The sequence below is a fragment of the Lactuca sativa genome, chromosome 8, assembly GCF_002870075.4.
Source record: "Lactuca sativa cultivar Salinas chromosome 8, Lsat_Salinas_v11, whole genome shotgun sequence".
Lineage (NCBI taxonomy): Eukaryota > Viridiplantae > Streptophyta > Magnoliopsida > Asterales > Asteraceae > Lactuca > Lactuca sativa.
The window spans coordinates 170,390,133-170,414,273 of record NC_056630.2 but is presented as its reverse complement, the minus strand read 5'-3'; positions in this window follow the sequence as shown (position 1 = coordinate 170,414,273).

Sequence of the window (24,141 nt, the reverse complement as noted above, 5' to 3'; positions counted from 1 at the left end):
GAAAAAAAATACAAGTCTTCATGATCATAATCCTTCCTTGACATGATCTCTACTCCATCCTAGGAACACATGCAATTTTGAAAACATCAACTTTATGTTGGTGAGTGCACATGTTTTAATAGTTTTCGGATTTTATTTGGTTGTATTAATTCAAAATTCATTTTTCTTTTAGAGAAACTTTTCCTAATGTATTTTACCAACCCTAACTTACTATCTTTTACGATATCTAACGATCCTATCTTATTATCTTTTTCGGATATATTTATTAGTCTTAATTTACTATCTTTATAGAATTACAGAATATCTAATGATCCTTTCTTATTATCTCTAGGGATATCCAATATACCCTGTTGATTGACAAGATCCCCCGAAAACTGCACCTCACGCAACCAAAACTCACACTTGGGGAATTTAGCATATACCATCTCCCTCCTTAGAGTCTCTAGAACCTCTAGTCGATGTCACACCCTCACCGACCGATGGCATCAAATGTTGAATGGTGACCACAAAAATATTTCCCAAATCACAGAGCACCAATCATAATTACCTATGTAAATAAAAAAAAAATACAAGTCTTCATGATCATAATCCTTCCTTGACATGATCTCTACTCCATCCTAGGAACACATGCAATTTTGAAAACATCAACTTTATGTTGGTGAGTGCACATGTTTTTATAGTTTTCGGATTTTATTTGGTTGTATTAATTCAAAATTCATTTTTCTTTAAGAGAAACTTTTCCTAATGTATTTTACCAACCCTAACTTACTATCTTTTACGATATCTGACGATCCTATCTTATTATCCTTTTAGGATATATTTATTAGTCTTAATTTACTATCTTTATAGAATTACAGAATATCTAATGATCCTTTCTTATTATCTCTAGGGATATCCAATATACCCTGTTGATTGACAAGATCCCCCGAAAACTGCACCTCACGCAACCAAAACTCACACTTGGAGAAATTAGCATATACCATCTCCCTCCTTAGAGTCTCTAGAACCTCTAGTCGATGTCACACCCTCCCCGACCGATGGCATAAAATGTTGAATGGTGACCACAAAAATATTTCCCAAATCACAGAGCACCAATCATAATTACCTATGTAAATGAAAAAAAATACAAGTCTTCATGATCATAATCCTTCCTTGACATGATCTCTACTCCATCCTAGGAACACATGCAATTTTGAAAACATCAACTTTATGTTGGTGAGTGCACATGTTTTAATAGTTTTCGGATTTTATTTGGTTGTATTAATTCAAAATTCATTTTTCTTTTAGAGAAACTTTTCCTAATGTATTTTACCAACCCTAACTTACTATCTTTTACAATATCTAACGATCCTATCTTATTATCTTTTTCGGATATATTTATTAGTCTTAATTTACTATCTTTATAGAATTACAGAATATCTAATGATCCTTTCTTATTATCTCAAGGGATATCCAATATACCCTGTGGATTGACAAGATCCCCCGAAAACTGCACCTCACGCAACCAAAACTCACACTTGGAGAATTTAGCATATACCATCTCCCTCCTTAGAGTCTCTAGAACCTCTAGTCGATGTCACACCCTCCCCGACCGATGGCATAAAATGTTGAATGGTGACCACAAAAATATTTCCCAAATCACAGAGCACCAATCATAATTACCTATGTAAATGAAAAAAAAATACAAGTCTTAATGATCATAATCCTTCCTAGACATGATCTCTACTCCATCCTAGGAACACATGCAATTTTGAAAACATCAACTTTATGTTGGTGAGTGCACATGTTTTAATAGTTTTCGGATTTTATTTGGTTGTATTAATTCAAAATTCATTTTTCTTTTAGAGAAACTTTTCCTAATGTATTTTACCAACCCTAACTTACTATCTTTTACGATATCTAACGATCCTATCTTATTATCTTTTTAGGATATATTTATTAGTCTTAATTTACTATCTTTATAGAATTACAGAATATCTAATGATCCTTTCTTATTATCTCAAGGGATATCCAATATACCCTGTTGATTGACAAGATCCCCCGAAAACTGCACCTCACGCAACCAAAACTCACACTTGGAGAATTTAGCATATACCATCTCCCTCCTTAGAGTCTCTAGAACCTCTAGTCGATGTCACACCCTCCCCGACCGATGGCATAAAATGTTGAATGGTGACCACAAAAATATTTCCCAAATCACAGAGCACCAATCATAATTACCTATGTAAATGAAAAAAAAATACAAGTCTTCATGATCATAATCCTTCCTAGACATGATCTCTACTCCATCCTAGGAACACATGCAATTTTGAAAACATCAACTTTATGTTGGTGAGTGCACATGTTTTAATAGTTTTCGGATTTTATTTGGTTGTATTAATTCAAAATTCATTTTTCTTTTAGAGAAACTTTTCCTAATGTATTTTACCAACCCTAACTTACTATCTTTTACGATATCTAACGATCCTATCTTATTATCTTTTTAGGATATATTTATTAGTCTTAATTTACTATCTTTATAGAATTACAGAATATCTAATGATCCTTTCTTATTATCTCAAGGGATATCCAATATACCCTGTTGATTGACAAGATCCCCCGAAAACTGCACCTCACGTAACCAAAACTCACACTTGGAGAATTTAGCATATACCATCTCCCTCCTTAGAGTCTCTAGAACCTCTAGTCGATGTCACACCCTCCCCGACCGATGGCATAAAATGTTGAATGGTGACCACAAAAATATTTCCCAGATCACAGAGCACCAATCATAATTACCTATGTAAATGAAAAAAAATACAAGTCTTCATGATCATAATCCTTCCTTGACATGATCTCTACTCCATCCTAGGAACACATGCAATTTTGAAAACATCAACTTTATGTTGGTGAGTGCACATGTTTTAATAGTTTTCGGATTTTATTTGGTTGTATTAATTCAAAATTCATTTTTCTTTTAGAGAAACTTTTCCTAATGTATTTTACCAACCCTAACTTACTATCTTTTACGATATCTAACGATCCTATCTTATTATCTTTTTCGGATATATTTATTAGTCTTAATTTACTATCTTTATAGAATTACAGAATATCTAATGATCCTTTCTTATTATCTCTAGGGATATCCAATATACCCTGTTGATTGACAAGATCCCCCGAAAACTGCACCTCACGCAACCAAAACTCACACTTGGAGAATTTAGCATATACCATCTCCCTCCTTAGAGTCTCTAGAACCTCTAGTCGATGTCACACCCTCACCGACCGATGGCATAAAATGTTGAATGGTGACCACAAAAATATTTCCCAAATCACAGAGCACCAATCATAATTATCTATGTAAATAAAAAAAAAATACAAGTCTTCATGATCATAATCCTTCCTTGACATGATCTCTACTCCATCCTAGGAACACATGCAATTTTGAAAACATCAACTTTATGTTGGTGAGTGCACATGTTTTAATAGTTTTCGGATTTTATTTGGTTGTATTAATTCAAAATTCATTTTTCTTTTAGAGAAACTTTTCCTAATGTATTTTACCAACCCTAACTTACTATCTTTTACGATATCTGACGATCCTATCTTATTATCCTTTTAGGATATATTTATTAGTCTTAATTTACTATCTTTATAGAATTACAGAATATCTAATGATCCTTTCTTATTATCTCTAGGGATATCCAATATACCCTGTTGATTGACAAGATCCCCCGAAAACTGCACCTCACGCAACCAAAACTCACACTTGGAGAAATTAGCATATACCATCTCCCTCCTTAGAGTCTCTAGAACCTCTAGTCGATGTCACACCCTCCCCGACCGATGGCATAAAATGTTGAATGGTGACCACAAAAATATTTCCCAAATCACAGAGCACCAATCATAATTACCTATGTAAATGAAAAAAAATACAAGTCTTCATGATCATAATCCTTCCTTGACATGATCTCTACTCCATCCTAGGAACACATGCAATTTTGAAAACATCAACTTTATGTTGGTGAGTGCACATGTTTTAATAGTTTTCGGATTTTATTTGGTTGTATTAATTCAAAATTCATTTTTCTTTTAGAGAAACTTTTCCTAATGTATTTTACCAACCCTAACTTACTATCTTTTACGATATCTAACGATCCTATCTTATTATCCTTTTAGGATATATTTATTAGTCTTAATTTACTATCTTTATAGAATTACAGAATATCTAATGATCCTTTCTTATTATCTCTAGGGATATCCAATATACCCTGTTGATTGACAAGATCCCCCGAAAACTGCACCTCACGCAACCAAAACTCACACTTGGAGAATTTAGCATATACCATCTCCCTCCTTAGAGTCTCTAGAACCTCTAGTCGATGTCACACCCTCCCCGACCGATGGCATAAAATGTTGAATGGTGACCACAAAAATATTTCCCAAATCACAGAGCACCAATCATAATTACCTATGTAAATGAAAAAAAATACAAGTCTTCATGATCATAATCCTTCCTTGACATGATCTCTACTCCATCCTAGGAACACATGCAATTTTGAAAACATCAACTTTATGTTGGTGAGTGCACATGTTTTAATAGTTTTCGGATTTTATTTGGTTGTATTAATTCAAAATTCATTTTTCTTTTAGAGAAACTTTTCCTAATGTATTTTACCAACCCTAACTTACTATCTTTTACGATATCTAACGATCCTATCTTATTATCTTTTTAGGATATATTTATTAGTCTTAATTTACTATCTTTATAGAATTACAGAATATCTAATGATCCTTTCTTATTATGTCTAGGGATATCCAATATACCCTGTTGATTGACAAGATCCCCCGAAAACTGCACCTCACGCAACCAAAACTCACACTTGGAGAATTTAGCATATACCATCTCCCTCCTTAGAGTCTCTAGAACCTCTAGTCGATGTCACACCCTCCCCGACCGATGGCATAAAATGTTGAATGGTGACCACAAAAATATTTCCCAAATCACAGAGCACCAATCATAATTACCTATGTAAATGAAAAAAAATACAAGTCTTCATGATCATAATCCTTCCTTGACATGATCTCTACTCCATCCTAGGAACACATGCAATTTTGAAAACATCAACTTTATGTTGGTGAGTGCACATGTTTTAATAGTTTTCGGATTTTATTTGGTTGTATTAATTCAAAATTCATTTTTCTTTTAGAGAAACTTTTCCTAATGTATTTTACCAACCCTAACTTACTATCTTTTACGATATCTGACGATCCTATCTTATTATCTTTTTCGGATATATTTATTAGTCTTAATTTACTATCTTTATAGAATTATAGAATATCTAATGATCCTTTCTTATTATCTCAAGGGATATCCAATATACCCTGTTGATTGACAAGATCCCCCGAAAACTGCACCTCACGCAACCAAAACTCACACTTGGAGAATTTAGCATATACCATCTCCCTCCTTAGAGTCTCTAGAACCTCTAGTCGATGTCACACCCTCCCCGACCGATGGCATAAAATGTTGAATGGTGACCACAAAAATATTTCCCAAATCACAGAGCACCAATCATAATTACCTATGTAAATAAAAAAAAAATACAAGTCTTCATGATCATAATCCTTCCTTGACATGATCTCTACTCCATCCTAGGAACACATGCAATTTTGAAAACATCAACTTTATGTTGGTGAGTGCACATGTTTTAATAGTTTTCGGATTTTATTTGGTTGTATTAATTCAAAATTCATTTTTCTTTTAGAGAAACTTTTCCTAATGTATTTTACCAACCCTAACTTACTATCTTTTACGATATCTAACGATCCTACCTTATTATCTTTTTAGGATATATTTATTAGTCTTAATTTACTATCTTTATTGAATTACAGAATATCTAATGATCCTTTCTTATTATCTCTAGGGATATCCAATATACCCTGTTGATTGACAAGATCCCCCGAAAACTGCACCTCACGCAACCAAAACTCACACTTGGAGAATTTAGCATATACCATCTCCCTCCTTAGAGTCTCTAGAACCTCTAGTCGATGTCACACCCTCCCCGACCGATGGCATAAAATGTTGAATGGTGACCACAAAAATATTTCCCAAATCACAGAGCTCCAATCATAATTACCTATGTAAATGAAAAAAAATACAAGTCTTCATGATCATAATCCTTCCTTGACATGATCTCTACTCCATCCTAGGAACACATGCAATTTTGAAAACATCAACTTTATGTTGGTGAGTGCACATGTTTTAATAGTTTTCGGATTTTATTTGGTTGTATTAATTCAAAATTCATTTTTCTTTTAGAGAAACTTTTCCTAATGTATGTTACCAACCCTAACTTACTATCTTTTACGATATCTGACGATCCTATCTTATTATCCTTTTAGGATATATTTATTAGTCTTAATTTACTATCTTTATAGAATTACAGAATATCTAATGATCCTTTCTTATTATCTCTAGGGATATCCAATATACCCTGTTGATTGACAAGATCCCCCGAAAACTGCACCTCACGCAACCAAAACTCACACTTGGAGAATTTAGCATATACCATCTCCCTCCTTAGAGTCTCTAGAACCTCTAGTCGATGTCACACCCTCCCCGACCGATGGCATAAAATGTTGAATGGTGACCACAAAAATATTTCCCAAATCACAGAGCACCAATCATAATTACCTATGTAAATGAAAAAAAATACAAGTCTTCATGATCATAATCCTTCCTTGACATGATCTCTACTCCATCCTAGGAACACATGCAATTTTGAAAACATCAACTTTATGTTGGTGAGTGCACATGTTTTAATAGTTTTCGGATTTTATTTTGTTGTATTAATTCAAAATTCATTTTTCTTTTAGAGAAACTTTTCCTAATGTATTTTACCAACTCTAACTTACTATCTTTTACGATATCTAACGATCCTATCTTATTATCTTTTTCGGATATATTTATTAGTCTTAATTTACTATCTTTATAGAATTACAGAATATCTAATGATCCTTTCTTATTATCTCTAGGGATATCCAATATACCCTGTTGATTGACAAGATCCCCCGAAAACTGCACCTCACGCAACCAAAACTCACACTTGGAGAATTTAGCATATACCATCTCCCTCCTTAGAGTCTCTAGAACCTCTAGTCGATGTCACACCCTCCCCGACCGATGGCATAAAATGTTGAATGGTGACCACAAAAATATTTCCCAAATCACAGAGCTCCAATCATAATTACCTATGTAAATGAAAAAAAATACAAGTCTTCATGATCATAATCCTTCCTTGACATGATCTCTACTCCATCCTAGGAACACATGCAATTTTGAAAACATCAACTTTATGTTGGTGAGTGCACATGTTTTAATAGTTTTCGGATTTTATTTGGTTGTATTAATTCAAAATTCATTTTTCTTTTAGAGAAACTTTTCCTAATGTATTTTACCAACCCTAACTTACTATCTTTTACGATATCTGACGATCCTATCTTATTATCCTTTTAGGATATATTTATTAGTCTTAATTTACTATCTTTATAGAATTACAGAATATCTAATGATCCTTTCTTATTATCTCTAGGGATATCCAATATACCCTGTTGATTGACAAGATCCCCCGAAAACTGCACCTCACGCAACCAAAACTCACACTTGGAGAATTTAGCATATACCATCTCCCTCCTTAGAGTCTCTAGAACCTCTAGTCGATGTCACACCCACCCCGACCGATGGCATAAAATGTTGAATGGTGACCACAAAAATATTTCCCAAATCACAGAGCACCAATCATAATTACCTATGTAAATGAAAAAAAATACAAGTCTTCATGATCATAATCCTTCCTTGACATGATCTCTACTCCATCCTAGGAACACATGCAATTTTGAAAACATCAACTTTATGTTGGTGAGTGCACATGTTTTAATAGTTTTCGGATTTTATTTTGTTGTATTAATTCAAAATTCATTTTTCTTTTAGAGAAACTTTTCCTAATGTATTTTACCAACTCTAACTTACTATCTTTTACGATATCTAACGATCCTATCTTATTATCTTTTTCGGATATATTTATTAGTCTTAATTTACTATCTTTATAGAATTACAGAATATCTAATGATCCTTTCTTATTATCTCTAGGGATATCCAATATACCCTGTTGATTGACAAGATCCCCCGAAAACTGCACCTCACGCAACCAAAACTCACACTTGGAGAATTTAGCATATACCATCTCCCTCCTTAGAGTCTCTAGAACCTCTAGTCGATGTCACACCCTCCCCGACCGATGGCATAAAATGTTTAATGGTGACCACAAAAATATTTCCCAAATCACAGAGCACCAATCATAATTACCTATGTAAATGAAAAAAAATACAAGTCTTCATGATCATAATCCTTCCTTGACATGATCTCTACTCCATCCTAGGAACACATGCAATTTTGAAAACATCAACTTTATGTTGGTGAGTGCACATGTTTTAATAGTTTTCGGATTTTATTTGGTTGTATTAATTCAAAATTCATTTTTCTTTTAGAGAAACTTTTCCTAATGTATTTTACCAACCCTAACTTACTATCTTTTACGATATCTGACGATCCTATCTTATTATCCTTTTAGGATATATTTATTAGTCTTAATTTACTATCTTTATAGAATTACAGAATATCTAATGATCCTTTCTTATTATCTCTAGGGATATCCAATATACCCTGTTGATTGACAAGATCCCCCGAAAACTGCACCTCACGCAACCAAAACTCACACTTGGAGAATTTAGCATATACCATCTCCCTCCTTAGAGTCTCTAGAACCTCTAGTCGATGTCACACCCTCCCCGACCGATGGCATAAAATGTTGAATGGTGACCACAAAAATATTTCCCAAATCACAGAGCACCAATCATAATTACCTATGTAAATGAAAAAAAATACAAGTCTTCATGATCATAATCCTTCCTTGACATGATCTCTACTCCATCCTAGGAACACATGCAATTTTGAAAACATCAACTTTATGTTGGTGAGTGCACATGTTTTAATAGTTTTCGGATTTTATTTTGTTGTATTAATTCAAAATTCATTTTTCTTTTAGAGAAACTTTTCCTAATGTATTTTACCAACTCTAACTTACTATCTTTTACGATATCTAACGATCCTATCTTATTATCTTTTTCGGATATATTTATTAGTCTTAATTTACTATCTTTATAGAATTACAGAATATCTAATGATCCTTTCTTATTATCTCTAGGGATATCCAATATACCCTGTTGATTGACAAGATCCCCCGAAAACTGCACCTCACGCAACCAAAACTCACACTTGGAGAATTTAGCATATACCATCTCCCTCCTTAGAGTCTCTAGAACCTCTAGTCGATGTCACACCCTCCCCGACCGATGGCATAAAATGTTGAATGGTGACCACAAAAATATTTCCCAAATCACAGAGCACCAATCATAATTACCTATGTAAATGAAAAAAAATACAAGTCTTCATGATCATAATCCTTCCTTGACATGATCTCTACTCCATCCTAGGAACACATGCAATTTTGAAAACATCAACTTTATGTTGGTGAGTGCACATGTTTTAATAGTTTACGGATTTTATTTGGTTGTATTAATTCAAAATTCATTTTTCTTTTAGAGAAACTTTTCCTAATGTATTTTACCAACCCTAACTTACTATCTTTTACGATATCTGACGATCCTATCTTATTATCTTTTTAGGATATATTTATTAGTCTTAATTTACTATCTTTATAGAATTACAGAATATCTAATGATCCTTTCTTATTATCTCAAGGGATATCCAATATACCCTGTTGATTGACAAGATCCCCCGAAAACTGCACCTCACGCAACCAAAACTCACACTTGGAGAATTTAGCATATACCATCTCCCTCCTTAGAGTCTCTAGAACCTCTAGTCGATGTCACACCCTCCCCGACCGATGGCATAAAATGTTGAATGGTGACCACAAAAATATTTCCCAAATCACAGAGCACCAATCATAATTACCTATGTAAATGAAAAAAAATACAAGTCTTCATGATCATAATCCTTCGTTGACATGATCTCTACTCCATCCTAGGAACACATGCAATTTTGAAAACATCAACTTTATGTTGGTGAGTGCACATGTTTTAATAGTTTTCGGATTTTATTCGGTTGTATTAATTCAAAATTCATTTTTCTTTTAGAGAAACTTTTCCTAATGTATTTTACCAACCCTAACTTACTATCTTTTACGATATCTAACGATCCTATCTTATTATCTTTTTAGGATATATTTATTAGTCTTAATTTACTATCTTTATAGAATTACAGAATATCTAATGATCCTTTCTTATTATCTCAAGGGATATCCAATATACCCTGTTGATTGACAAGATCCCCCGAAAACTGCACCTCACGCAACCAAAACTCACACTTGGAGAATTTAGCATATACCATCTCCCTCCTTAGAGTCTCTAGAACCTCTAGTCGATGTCACACCCTCCCCGACCGATGGCATAAAATGTTGAATGGTGACCACAAAAATATTTCCCAAATCACAGAGCACCAATCATAATTACCTATGTAAATGAAAAAAAATACAAGTCTTCATGATCATAATCCTTCCTTAACATGATCTCTACTCCATCCTAGGAACACATGCAATTTTGAAAACATCAACTTTATGTTGGTGAGTGCACATGTTTTAATAGTTTTCGGATTTTATTTGGTTGTATTAATTCAAAATTCATTTTTCTTTTAGAGAAACTTTTCCTAATGTATTTTACCAACCCTAACTTACTATCTTTTACGATATCTAACGATCCTATCTTATTATCTTTTTAGGATATATTTATTAGTCTTAATTTACTATCTTTATAGAATTACAGAATATCTAATGATCCTTTCTTATTATCTCTAGGGATATCCAATATACCCTGTTGATTGACAAGATCCCCCAAAAACTGCACCTCACGCAACCAAAACTCACACTTGGAGAATTTAGCATATACCATCTCCCTCCTTAGAGTCTCTAGAACCTCTAGTCGATGTCACACCCTCCCCGACCGATGGCATAAAATGTTGAATGGTGACCACAAAAATATTTCCCAAATCACAGAGCACCAATCATAATTACCTATGTAAATGAAAAAAAATACAAGTCTTCATGATCATAATCCTTCCTTGACATGATCTCTACTCCATCCTAGGAACACATGCAATTTTGAAAACATCAACTTTATGTTGGTGAGTGCACATGTTTTAATAGTTTTCGGATTTTATTTGGTTGTATTAATTCAAAATTCATTTTTCTTTTAGAGAAACTTTTCCTAATGTATTTTACCAACCCTAACTTACTATCTTTTACGATATCTGACGATCCTATCTTATTATCTTTTTCGGATATATTTATTAGTCTTAATTTACTATCTTTATAGAATTACAGAATATCTAATGATCCTTTCTTATTATCTCAAGGGATATCCAATATACCCTGTTGATTGACAAGATCCCCCGAAAACTGCACCTCACGCAACCAAAACTCACACTTGGAGAATTTAGCATATACCATCTCCCTCCTTAGAGTCTCTAGAACCTCTAGTCGATGTCACACCCTCCCCGACCGATGGCATAAAATGTTGAATGGTGACCACAAAAATATTTCCCAAATCACAGAGCACCAATCATAATTACCTATGTAAATGAAAAAAAATACAAGTCTTCATGATCATAATCCTTCCTTGACATGATCTCTACTCCATCCTAGGAACACATGCAATTTTGAAAACATCAACTTTATGTTGGTGAGTGCACATGTTTTAATAGTTTTCGGATTTTATTTGGTTGTATTAATTCAAAATTCATTTTTCTTTTAGAGAAACTTTTCCTAATGTATTTTACCAACCCTAACTTACTATCTTTTACGATATCTAACGATCCTATCTTATTATCTTTTTAGGATATATTTATTAGTCTTAATTTACTATCTTTATAGAATTACAGAATATCTAATGATCCTTTCTTATTATCTCAAGGGATATCCAATATACCCTGTTGATTGACAAGATCCCCCGAAAACTGCACCTCACGCAACCAAAACTCACACTTGGAGAATTTAGCATATACCATCTCCCTCCTTAGAGTCTCTAGAACCTCTAGTCGATGTCACACCCTCCCCGACCGATGGCATAAAATGTTGAATGGTGACCACAAAAATATTTCCCAAATCACAGAGCACCAATCATAATTACCTATGTAAATGAAAAAAAATACAAGTCTTCATGATCATAATCCTTCCTTGACATGATCTCTACTCCATCCTAGGAACACATGCAATTTTGAAAACATCAACTTTATGTTGGTGAGTGCACATGTTTTAATAGTTTTCGGATTTTATTTGGTTGTATTAATTCAAAATTCATTTTTCTTTTAGAGAAACTTTTCCTAATGTATTTTACCAACCCTAACTTACTATCTTTTACGATATCTAACGATCCTATCTTATTATCTTTTTAGGATATATTTATTAGTCTTAATTTACTATCTTTATAGAATTACAGAATATCTAATGATCCTTTCTTATTATCTCTAGGGATATCCAATATACCCTGTTGATTGACAAGATCCCCCGAAAACTGCACCTCACGCAACCAAAACTCACACTTGGAGAATTTAGCATATACCATCTCCCTCCTTAGAGTCTCTAGAACCTCTAGTCGATGTCACACCCTCCCCGACCGATGGCATAAAATGTTGAATGGTGACCACAAAAATATTTCCCAAATCACAGAGCACCAATCATAATTACCTATGTAAATGAAAAAAAATACAAGTCTTCATGATCATAATCCTTCCTTGACATGATCTCTACTCCATCCTAGGAACACATGCAATTTTGAAAACATCAACTTTATGTTGGTGAGTGCACATGTTTTAATAGTTTTCGGATTTTATTTGGTTGTATTAATTCAAAATTCATTTTTCTTTTAGAGAAACTTTTCCTAATGTATTTTACCAACCCTAACTTACTATCTTTTACGATATCTAACGATCCTATCTTATTATCTTTTTAGGATATATTTATTAGTCTTAATTTACTATCTTTATAGAATTACAGAATATTTAATGATCCTTTCTTATTATCTCTAGGGATATCCAATATACCCTGTTGATTGACAAGATCCCCCGAAAACTGCACCTCACGCAACCAAAACTCACACTTGGAGAATTTAGCATATACCATCTCCCTCCTTAGAGTCTCTAGAACCTCTAGTCGATGTCACACCCTCCCCGACCGATGGCATAAAATGTTGAATGGTGACCACAAAAATATTTCCCAAATCACAGAGCACCAATCATAATTACCTATGTAAATGAAAAAAAATACAAGTCTTCATGATCATAATCCTTCCTTGACATGATCTCTACTCCATCCTAGGAACACATGCAATTTTGAAAACATCAACTTTATGTTGGTGAGTGCACATGTTTTAATAGTTTTCGGATTTTATTTGGTTGTATTAATTCAAAATTCATTTTTCTTTTAGAGAAACTTTTCCTAATGTATTTTACCAACCCTAACTTACTATCTTTTACGATATCTGACGATCCTATCTTATTATCTTTTTCGGATATATTTATTAGTCTTAATTTACTATCTTTATAGAATTACAGAATATCTAATGATCCTTTCTTATTATCTCAAGGGATATCCAATATACCCTGTTGATTGACAAGATCCCCCGAAAACTGCACCTCATGCAACCAAAACTCACACTTGGAGAATTTAGCATATACCATCTCCCTCCTTAGAGTCTCTAGAACCTCTAGTCGATGTCACACCCTCCCCGACCGATGGCATAAAATGTTGAATGGTGACCACAAAAATATTTCCCAAATCACAGAGCACCAATCATAATTACCTATGTAAATGAAAAAAAATACAAGTCTTCATGATCATAATCCTTCCTTGACATGATCTCTACTCCATCCTAGGAACACATGCAATTTTGAAAACATCAACTTTATGTTGGTGAGTGCACATGTTTTAATAGTTTTCGGATTTTATTTGGTTGTATTAATTCAAAATTCATTTTTCTTTTAGAGAAACTTTTCCTAATGTATTTTACCAACCCTAACTTACTATCTTTTACGATATCTAACGATCCTATCTTATTATCTTTTTAGGATATATTTATTAGTCTTAATTTACTATCTTTATAGAATTACAGAATATCTAATGATCCTTTCTTATTATCTCAAGGGATATCCAATATACCCTGTTGATTGACAAGATCCCCCGAAAACTGCACCTCACGCAACCAAAACTCACACTTGGAGAATTTAGCATATACCATCTCCCTCCTTAGAGTCTCTAGAACCTCTAGTCGATGTCACACCCTCCCCGACCGATGGCATAAAATGTTGAATGGTGACCACAAAAATATTTCCCAAATCACAGAGCACCAATCATAATTACCTATGTAAATGAAAAAAAATACAAGTCTTCATGATCATAATCCTTCCTTGACATGATCTCTACTCCATCCTAGGAACACATGCAATTTTGAAAACATCAACTTTATGTTGGTGAGTGCACATGTTTTAATAGTTTTCGGATTTTATTTGGTTGTATTAATTCAAAATTCATTTTTCTTTTAGAGAAACTTTTCCTAATGTATTTTACCAACCCTAACTTACTATCTTTTACGATATCTAACGATCCTATCTTATTATCTTTTTAGGATATATTTATTAGTCTTAATTTACTATCTTTATAGAATTACAGAATATCTAATGATCCTTTCTTATTATCTCTAGGGATATCCAATATACCCTGTTGATTGACAAGATCCCCCGAAAACTGCACCTCACGCAACCAAAACTCACACTTGGAGAATTTAGCATATACCATCTCCCTCCTTAGAGTCTCTAGAACCTCTAGTCGATGTCACACCCTCCCCGACCGATGGCATAAAATGTTGAATGGTGACCACAAAAATATTTCCCAAATCACAGAGCACCAATCATAATTACCTATGTAAATGAAAAAAAATACAAGTCTTCATGATCATAATCCTTCCTTGACATGATCTCTACTCCATCCTAGGAACACATGCAATTTTGAAAACATCAACTTTATGTTGGTGAGTGCACATGTTTTAATAGTTTTCGGATTTTATTTGGTTGTATTAATTCAAAATTCATTTTTCTTTTAGAGAAACTTTTCCTAATGTATTTTACCAACCCTAACTTACTATCTTTTACGATATCTGACGATCCTATCTTATTATCTTTTTCGGATATATTTATTAGTCTTAATTTACTATCTTTATAGAATTACAGAATATCTAATGATCCTTTCTTATTATCTCAAGGGATATCCAATATACCCTGTTGATTGACAAGATCCCCCGAAAACTGCACCTCATGCAACCAAAACTCACACTTGGAGAATTTAGCATATACCATCTCCCTCCTTAGAGTCTCTAGAACCTCTAGTCGATGTCACACCCTCCCCGACCGATGGCATAAAATGTTGAATGGTGACCACAAAAATATTTCCCAAATCACAGAGCACCAATCATAATTACCTATGTAAATGAAAAAAAATACAAGTCTTCATGATCATAATCCTTCCTTGACATGATCTCTACTCCATCCTAGGAACACATGCAATTTTGAAAACATCAACTTTATGTTGGTGAGTGCACATGTTTTAATAGTTTTCGGATTTTATTTGGTTGTATTAATTCAAAATTCATTTTTCTTTTAGAGAAACTTTTCCTAATGTATTTTACCAACCCTAACTTACTATCTTTTACGATATCTAACGATCCTATCTTATTATCTTTTTAGGATATATTTATTAGTCTTAATTTACTATCTTTATAGAATTACAGAATATCTAATGATCCTTTCTTATTATCTCTAGGGATATCCAATATACCCTGTTGATTGACAAGATCCCCCGAAAACTGCACCTCACGCAACCAAAACTCACACTTGGAGAATTTAGCATATACCATCTCCCTCCTTAGAGTCTCTAGAACCTCTAGTCGATGTCACACCCTCCCCGACCGATGGCATAAAATGTTGAATGGTGACCACAAAAATATTTCCCAAATCACAGAGCACCAATCATAATTACCTATGTAAATGAAAAAAAATACAAGTCTTCATGATCATAATCCTTCCTTGACATGATCTCTACTCCATCCTAGGAACACATGCAATTTTGAAAACATCAACTTTATGTTGGTGAGTGCACATGTTTTAATAGTTTTCGGATTTTATTTGGTTGTATTAATTCAAAATTCATTTTTCTTTTAGAGAAACTTTTCCTAATGTATTTTACCAACCCTAACTTACTATCTTTTACGATATCTGACGATCCTATCTTATTATCTTTTTCGGATATATTTATTAGTCTTAATTTACTATCTTTATAGAATTACAGAATATCTAATGATCCTTTCTTATTATCTCAAGGGATATCCAATATACCCTGTTGATTGACAAGATCCCCCGAAAACTGCACCTCACGCAACCAAAACTCACACTTGGAGAATTTAGCATATACCATCTCCCTCCTTAGAGTCTCTAGAACCTCTAGTCGATGTCACACCCTCCCCGACCGATGGCATAAAATGTTGAATGGTGACCACAAAAATATTTCCCAAATCACAGAGCACCAATCATAATTACCTATGTAAATGAAAAAAAATACAAGTCTTCATGATCATAATCCTTCCTTGACATGATCTCTACTCCATCCTAGGAACACATGCAATTTTGAAAACATCAACTTTATGTTGGTGAGTGCACATGTTTTAATAGTTTTCGGATTTTATTTGGTTGTATTAATTCAAAATTCATTTTTCTTTTAGAGAAACTTTTCCTAATGTATTTTACCAACCCTAACTTACTATCTTTTACGATATCTAACGATCCTATCTTATTATCTTTTTAGGATATATTTATTAGTCTTAATTTACTATCTTTATAGAATTACAGAATATCTAATGATCCTTTCTTATTATCTCTAGGGATATCCAATATACCCTGTTGATTGACAAGATCCCCCGAAAACTGCACCTCACGCAACCAAAACTCACACTTGGAGAATTTAGCATATACCATCTCCCTCCTTAGAGTCTCTAGAACCTCTAGTCGATGTCACACCCTCCCCGACCGATGGCATAAAATGTTGAATGGTGACCACAAAAATATTTCCCAAATCACAGAGCACCAATCATAATTACCTATGTAAATGAAAAAAAATACAAGTCTTCATGATCATAATCCTTCCTTGACATGATCTCTACTCCATCCTAGGAACACATGCAATTTTGAAAACATCAACTTTATGTTGGTGAGTGCACATGTTTTAATAGTTTTCGGATTTTATTTGGTTGTATTAATTCAAAATTCATTTTTCTTTTAGAGAAACTTTTCCTAATGTATTTTACCAACCCTAACTTACTATCTTTTACGATATCTGACGATCCTATCTTATTATCTTTTTCGGATATATTTATTAGTCTTAATTTACTATCTTTATAGAATTACAGAATATCTAATGATCCTTTCTTATTATCTCAAGGGATATCCAATATACCCTGTTGATTGACAAGATCCCCCGAAAACTGCACCTCACGCAACCAAAACTCACACTTGGAGAATTTAGCATATACCATCTCCCTCCTTAGAGTCTCTAGAACCTCTAGTCGATGTCACACCCTCCCCGACCGATGGCATAAAATGTTGAATGGTGACCACAAAAATATTTCCCAAATCACAGAGCACCAATCATAATTACCTATGTAAATGAAAAAAAATACAAGTCTTCAAGATCATAATCCTTCCTTGACATGATCTCTACTCCATCCTAGGAACACATGCAATTTTGAAAACATCAACTTTATGTTGGTGAGTGCACATGTTTTAATAGTTTTCGGATTTTATTTGGTTGTATTAATTCAAAATTCATTTTTCTTTTAGAGAAACTTTTCCTAATGTATTTTACCAACCCTAACTTACTATCTTTTACGATATCTAACGATCCTATCTTATTATCTTTTTAGGATATATTTATTAGTCTTAATTTACTATCTTTATAGAATTACAGAATATCTAATGATCCTTTCTTATTATCTCTAGGGATATCCAATATACCCTGTTGATTGACAAGATCCCCCGAAAACTGCACCTCACGCAACCAAAACTCACACTTGGAGAATTTAGCATATACCATCTCCCTCCTTAGAGTCTCTAGAACCTCTAGTCGATGTCACACCCTCCCCGACCGATGGCATAAAATGTTGAATGGTGACCACAAAAATATTTCCCAAATCACAGAGCACCAATCATAATTACCTATGTAAATGAAAAAAAATACAAGTCTTCATGATCATAATCCTTCCTTGACATGATCTCTACTCCATCCTAGGAACACATGCAATTTTGAAAACATCAACTTTATGTTGGTGAGTGCACATGTTTTAATAGTTTTCGGATTTTATTTGGTTGTATTAATTCAAAATTCATTTTTCTTTTAGAGAAACTTTTCCTAATGTATTTTACCAACCCTAACTTACTATCTTTTACGATATCTGACGATCCTATCTTATTATCTTTTTCGGATATATTTATTAGTCTTAATTTACTATCTTTATAGAATTACAGAATATCTAATGATCCTTTCTTATTATCTCAAGGGATATCCAATATACCCTGTTGATTGACAAGATCCCCCGAAAACTGCACCTCACGCAACCAAAACTCACACTTGGAGAATTTAGCATATACCATCTCCCTCCTTAGAGTCTCTAGAACCTCTAGTCGATGTCACACCCTCCCCGACCGATGGCATAAAATGTTGAATGGTGACCACAAAAATATTTCCCAAATCACAGAGCACCAATCATAATTACCTATGTAAATGAAAAAAAATACAAGTCTTCATGATCATAATCCTTCCTTGACATGATCTGTACTCCATCCTAGGAACACATGCAATTTTGAAAACATCAACTTTATGTTGGTGAGTGCACATGTTTTAATAGTTTTCGGATTTTATTTGGTTGTATTAATTCAAAATTCATTTTTCTTTTAGAGAAACTTTTCCTAATGTATTTTACCAACCCTAACTTACTATCTTTTACGATATCTGACGATCCTATTTTATTATCTTTTTCGGATATATTTATTAGTCTTAATTTACTATCTTTATAGAATTACAGAATATCTAATGATCCTTTCTTATTATCTCAAGGGATATCCAATATACCCTGTTGATTGACAAGATCCCCCGAAAACTGCACCTCACGCAACCAAAACTCACACTTGGAGAATTTAGCATATACTATCTCCCTCCTTAGAGTCTCTAGAACCTCTAGTCGATGTCACACCCTCCCCGACCGATGGCATAAAATGTTGAATGGTGACCACAAAAATATTTCCCAAATCACAGAGCACCAATCATAATTACCTATGTAAATGAAAAAAAATACAAGTCTTCATGATCATAATCCTTCCTTGACATGATCTCTACTCCATCCTAGGAACACATGCAATTTTGAAAACATCAACTTTATGTTGGTGAGTGCACATGTTTTAATAGTTTTCGGATTTTATTTGGTTGTATTAATTCAAAATTCATTTTTCTTTTAGAGAAACTTTTCCTAATGTATTTTACCAACCCTAACTTACTATCTTTTACGATATCTGACGATCCTATCTTATTATCTTTTTCGGATATATTTATTAGTCTTAATTTACTATCTTTATAGAATTACAGAATATCTAATGATCCTTTCTTATTATCTCTAGGGATATCCAATATACCCTGTTGATTGACAAGATCCCCCGAAAACTGCACCTCACGCAACCAAAACTCACACTTGGAGAATTTAGCATATACCATCTCCCTCCTTAGATTCTCTAGAACCTCTAGTCGATGTCACACCCTCCCCGACCGATGGCATAAAATGTTGAATGGTGACCACAAAAATATTTCCCAAATCACAGAGCACCAATCATAATTACCTATGTAAATGAAAAAAAATACAAGTCTTCATGATCATAATCCTTCCTTGACATGATCTCTACTCCATCCTAGGAACACATGCAATTTTGAAAACATCAACTTTATGTTGGTGAGTGCACATGTTTTAATAGTTTTCGGATTTTATTTGGTTGTATTAATTCAAAATTCATTTTTCTTTTAGAGAAACTTTTCCTAATGTATTTTACCAACCCTAACTTACTATCTTTTACGATATCTGACGATCCTATCTTATTATCTTTTTCGGATATATTTATTAGTCTTAATTTACTATCTTTATAGAATTACAGAATATCTAATGATCCTTTCTTATTATCTCAAGGGATATCCAATATACCCTGTTGATTGACAAGATCCCCCGAAAACTGCACCTCACGCAACCAAAACTCACACTTGGAGAATTTAGCATATACCATCTCCCTCCTTAGAGTCTCTAGAACCTCTAGTCGATGTCACACCCTCCCCGACCGATGGCATAAAATGTTGAATGGTGACCACAAAAATATTTCCCAAATCACAGAGCACAAATCATAATTACCTATGTAAATGAAAAAAAATACAAGTCTTCATGATCATAATCCTTCCTTGACATGATCTGTACTCCATCCTAGGAACACATGCAATTTTGAAAACATCAACTTTATGTTGGTGAGTGCACATGTTTTAATAGTTTTCGGATTTTATTTGGTTGTATTAATTCAAAATTCATTTTTCTTTTAGAGAAACTTTTCCTAATGTATTTTACCAACCCTAACTTACTATCTTTTACGATATCTGACGATCCTATCTTATTATCTTTTTCGGATATATTTATTAGTCTTAATTTACTATCTTTATAGAATTACAGAATATCTAATGATCCTTTCTTATTATCTCAAGGGATATCCAATATACCCTGTTGATTGACAAGATCCCCCGAAAACTGCACCTCACGCAACCAAAACTCACACTTGGAGAATTTAGCATATACCATCTCCCTCCTTAGAGTCTCTAGAACCTCTAGTCGATGTCACACCCTCCCCGACCGATGGCATAAAATGTTGAATGGTGACCACAAAAATATTTCCCAAATCACAGAGCACAAATCATAATTACCTATGTAAATGAAAAAAAATACAAGTCTTCATGATCATAATCCTTCCTTGACATGATCTGTACTCCATCCTAGGAACACATGCAATTTTGAAAACATCAACTTTATGTTGGTGAGTGCACATGTTTTAATAGTTTTCGGATTTTATTTGGTTGTATTAATTCAAAATTCATTTTTCTTTTAGAGAAACTTTTCCTAATGTATTTTACCAACCCTAACTTACTATCTTTTACGATATCTGACGATCCTATCTTATTATCTTTTTCGGATATATTTATTAGTCTTAATTTACTATCTTTATAGAATTACAGAATATCTAATGATCCTTTCTTATTATCTCAAGGGATATCCAATATACCCTGTTGATTGACAAGATCCCCCGAAAACTGCACCTCACGCAACCAAAACTCACACTTGGAGAATTTAGCATATACCATCTCCCTCCTTAGAGTCTCTAGAACCTCTAGTCGATGTCACACCCTCCCCGACCGATGGCATAAAATGTTGAATGGTGACCACAAAAATATTTCCCAAATCACAGAGCACAAATCATAATTACCTATGTAAATGAAAAAAAATACAAGTCTTCATGATCATAATCCTTCCTTGACATGATCTCTACTGCACCCTAGGAACACATGCAATTTTGAAAACATCAACTTTATGTTGGTGAGTGCACATGTTTTAATAGTTTTCGGATTTTATTTGGTTGTATTAATTCAAAATTCATTTTTCTTTTAGAGAAACTTTTCCTAATGTATTTTACCAACCCTAACTTACTATCTTTTACGATATCTAACGATCCTATCTTATTATCTTTTTAGGATATATTTATTAGTCTTAATTTACTATCTTTATAGAATTACAGAATATCTAATGATCCTTTCTTATTATCTCTAAGGATATCCAATATACCCTGTTGATTGACAAGATCCCCCGAAAACTGCACCTCACGCAACCAAAACTCACACTTGGAGAATTTAGCATATACCATCTCCCTCCTTAGAGTCTCTAGAACCTCTACTCGATGTCACACCCTCCCCGACCGATGGCATAAAATGTTGAATGGTGACCACAAAAATATTTCCGAAATCACAGAGCACCAATCATAATTACCTATGTAAATGAAAAAAAATACAAGTCTTCATGATCATAATCCTTCCTTGACATGATCTCTACTCCATCCTAGGAACACATGCAATTTTGAAAACATCAACTTTATGTTGGTGAGTGCACATGTTTTAATAGTTTTCGGATTTTATTTGGTTGTATTAATTCAAAATTCATTTTTCTTTTAGAGAAACTTTTCCTAATGTATTTTACCAACCCTAACTTACTATCTTTTACGATATCTGACGATCCTATCTTATTATCTTTTTCAGATATATTTATTAGTCTTAATTTACTATCTTTATAGAATTACAGAATATCTAATGATCCTTTCTTATTATCTCTAGGGATATCCAATATACCCTGTTGATTGACAAGATCCCCCGAAAACTGCACCTCACGCAACCAAAACTCACACTTGGAGAATTTAGCATATACCATCTCCCTCCTTAGAGTCTCTAGAACCTCTAGTCGATGTCACACCCTCCCCGACCGATGGCATAAAATGTTGAATGGTGACCACAAAAATATTTCCCAAATCACAGAGCACAAATCATAATTACCTATGTAAATGAAAAAAAATACAAGTCTTCATGATCATAATCCTTCCTTGACATGATCTCTACTGCATCCTAGGAACACATGCAATTTTGAAAACATCAACTTTATGTTGGTGAGTGCACATGTTTTAATAGTTTTCGGATTTTATTTGGTTGTATTAATTCAAAATTCATTTTTCTTTTAGAGAAACTTTTCCTAATGTATTTTACCAACCCTAACTTACTATCTTTTACGATATCTAACGATCCTATCTTATTATCTTTTTAGGATATATTTATTAGTCTTAATTTACTATCTTTATAGAATTACAGAATATCTAATGATCCTTTCTTATTATCTCAAGGGATATCCAATATACCCTGTTGATTGACAAGATCCCCCGAAAACTGCACCTCACGCAACCAAAACTCACACTTGGAGAATTTAGCATATACCATCTCCCTCCTTAGAGTCTCTAGAACCTCTAGTCGATGTCACACCCTCCCCGACCGATGGCATAAAATGTTGAATGGTGACCACAAAAATATTTCCCAAATCACAGAGCACCAATCATAATTACCTATGTAAATGAAAAAAAAATACAAGTCTTCATGATCATAATCCTTCCTTGACATGATCTCTACTCCATCCTAGGAACACATGCAATTTTGAAAACATCAACTTTATGTTGGTGAGTGCACATGTTTTAATAGTTTTCGGATTTTATTTGGTTGTATTAATTCAAAATTCATTTTTCTTTTAGAGAAACTTTTCCTAATGTATTTTACCAACCCTAACTTACTATCTTTTACGATATCTGACGATCCTATCTTATTATCTTTTTCGGATATATTTATTAGTCTTAATTTACTATCTTTATAGAATTATAGAATATCTAATGATCCTTTCTTATTATCTCTAGGGATATCCAATATACCCTGTTGATTGACAAGATCCCCCGAAAACTGCACCTCACGCAACCAAAACTCACACTTGGAGAATTTAGCATATACCATCTCCCTCCTTAGAGTCTCTAGAACCTCTAGTCGATGTCACACCCTCCCCGACCGATGGCATAAAATGTTGAATGGTGACCACAAAAATATTTCCCAAATCACAGAGCACAAATCATAATTACCTATGTAAATGAAAAAAATACAAGTCTTCATGATCATAATCCTTCCTTGACATGATCTCTACTCCATCCTAGGAACACATGCAATTTTGAAAACATCAACTTTATGTTGGTGAGTGCACATGTTTTAATAGTTTTCGGATTTTATTTGGTTGTATTAATTCAAAATTCATTTTTCTTTTAGAGAAACTTTTCCT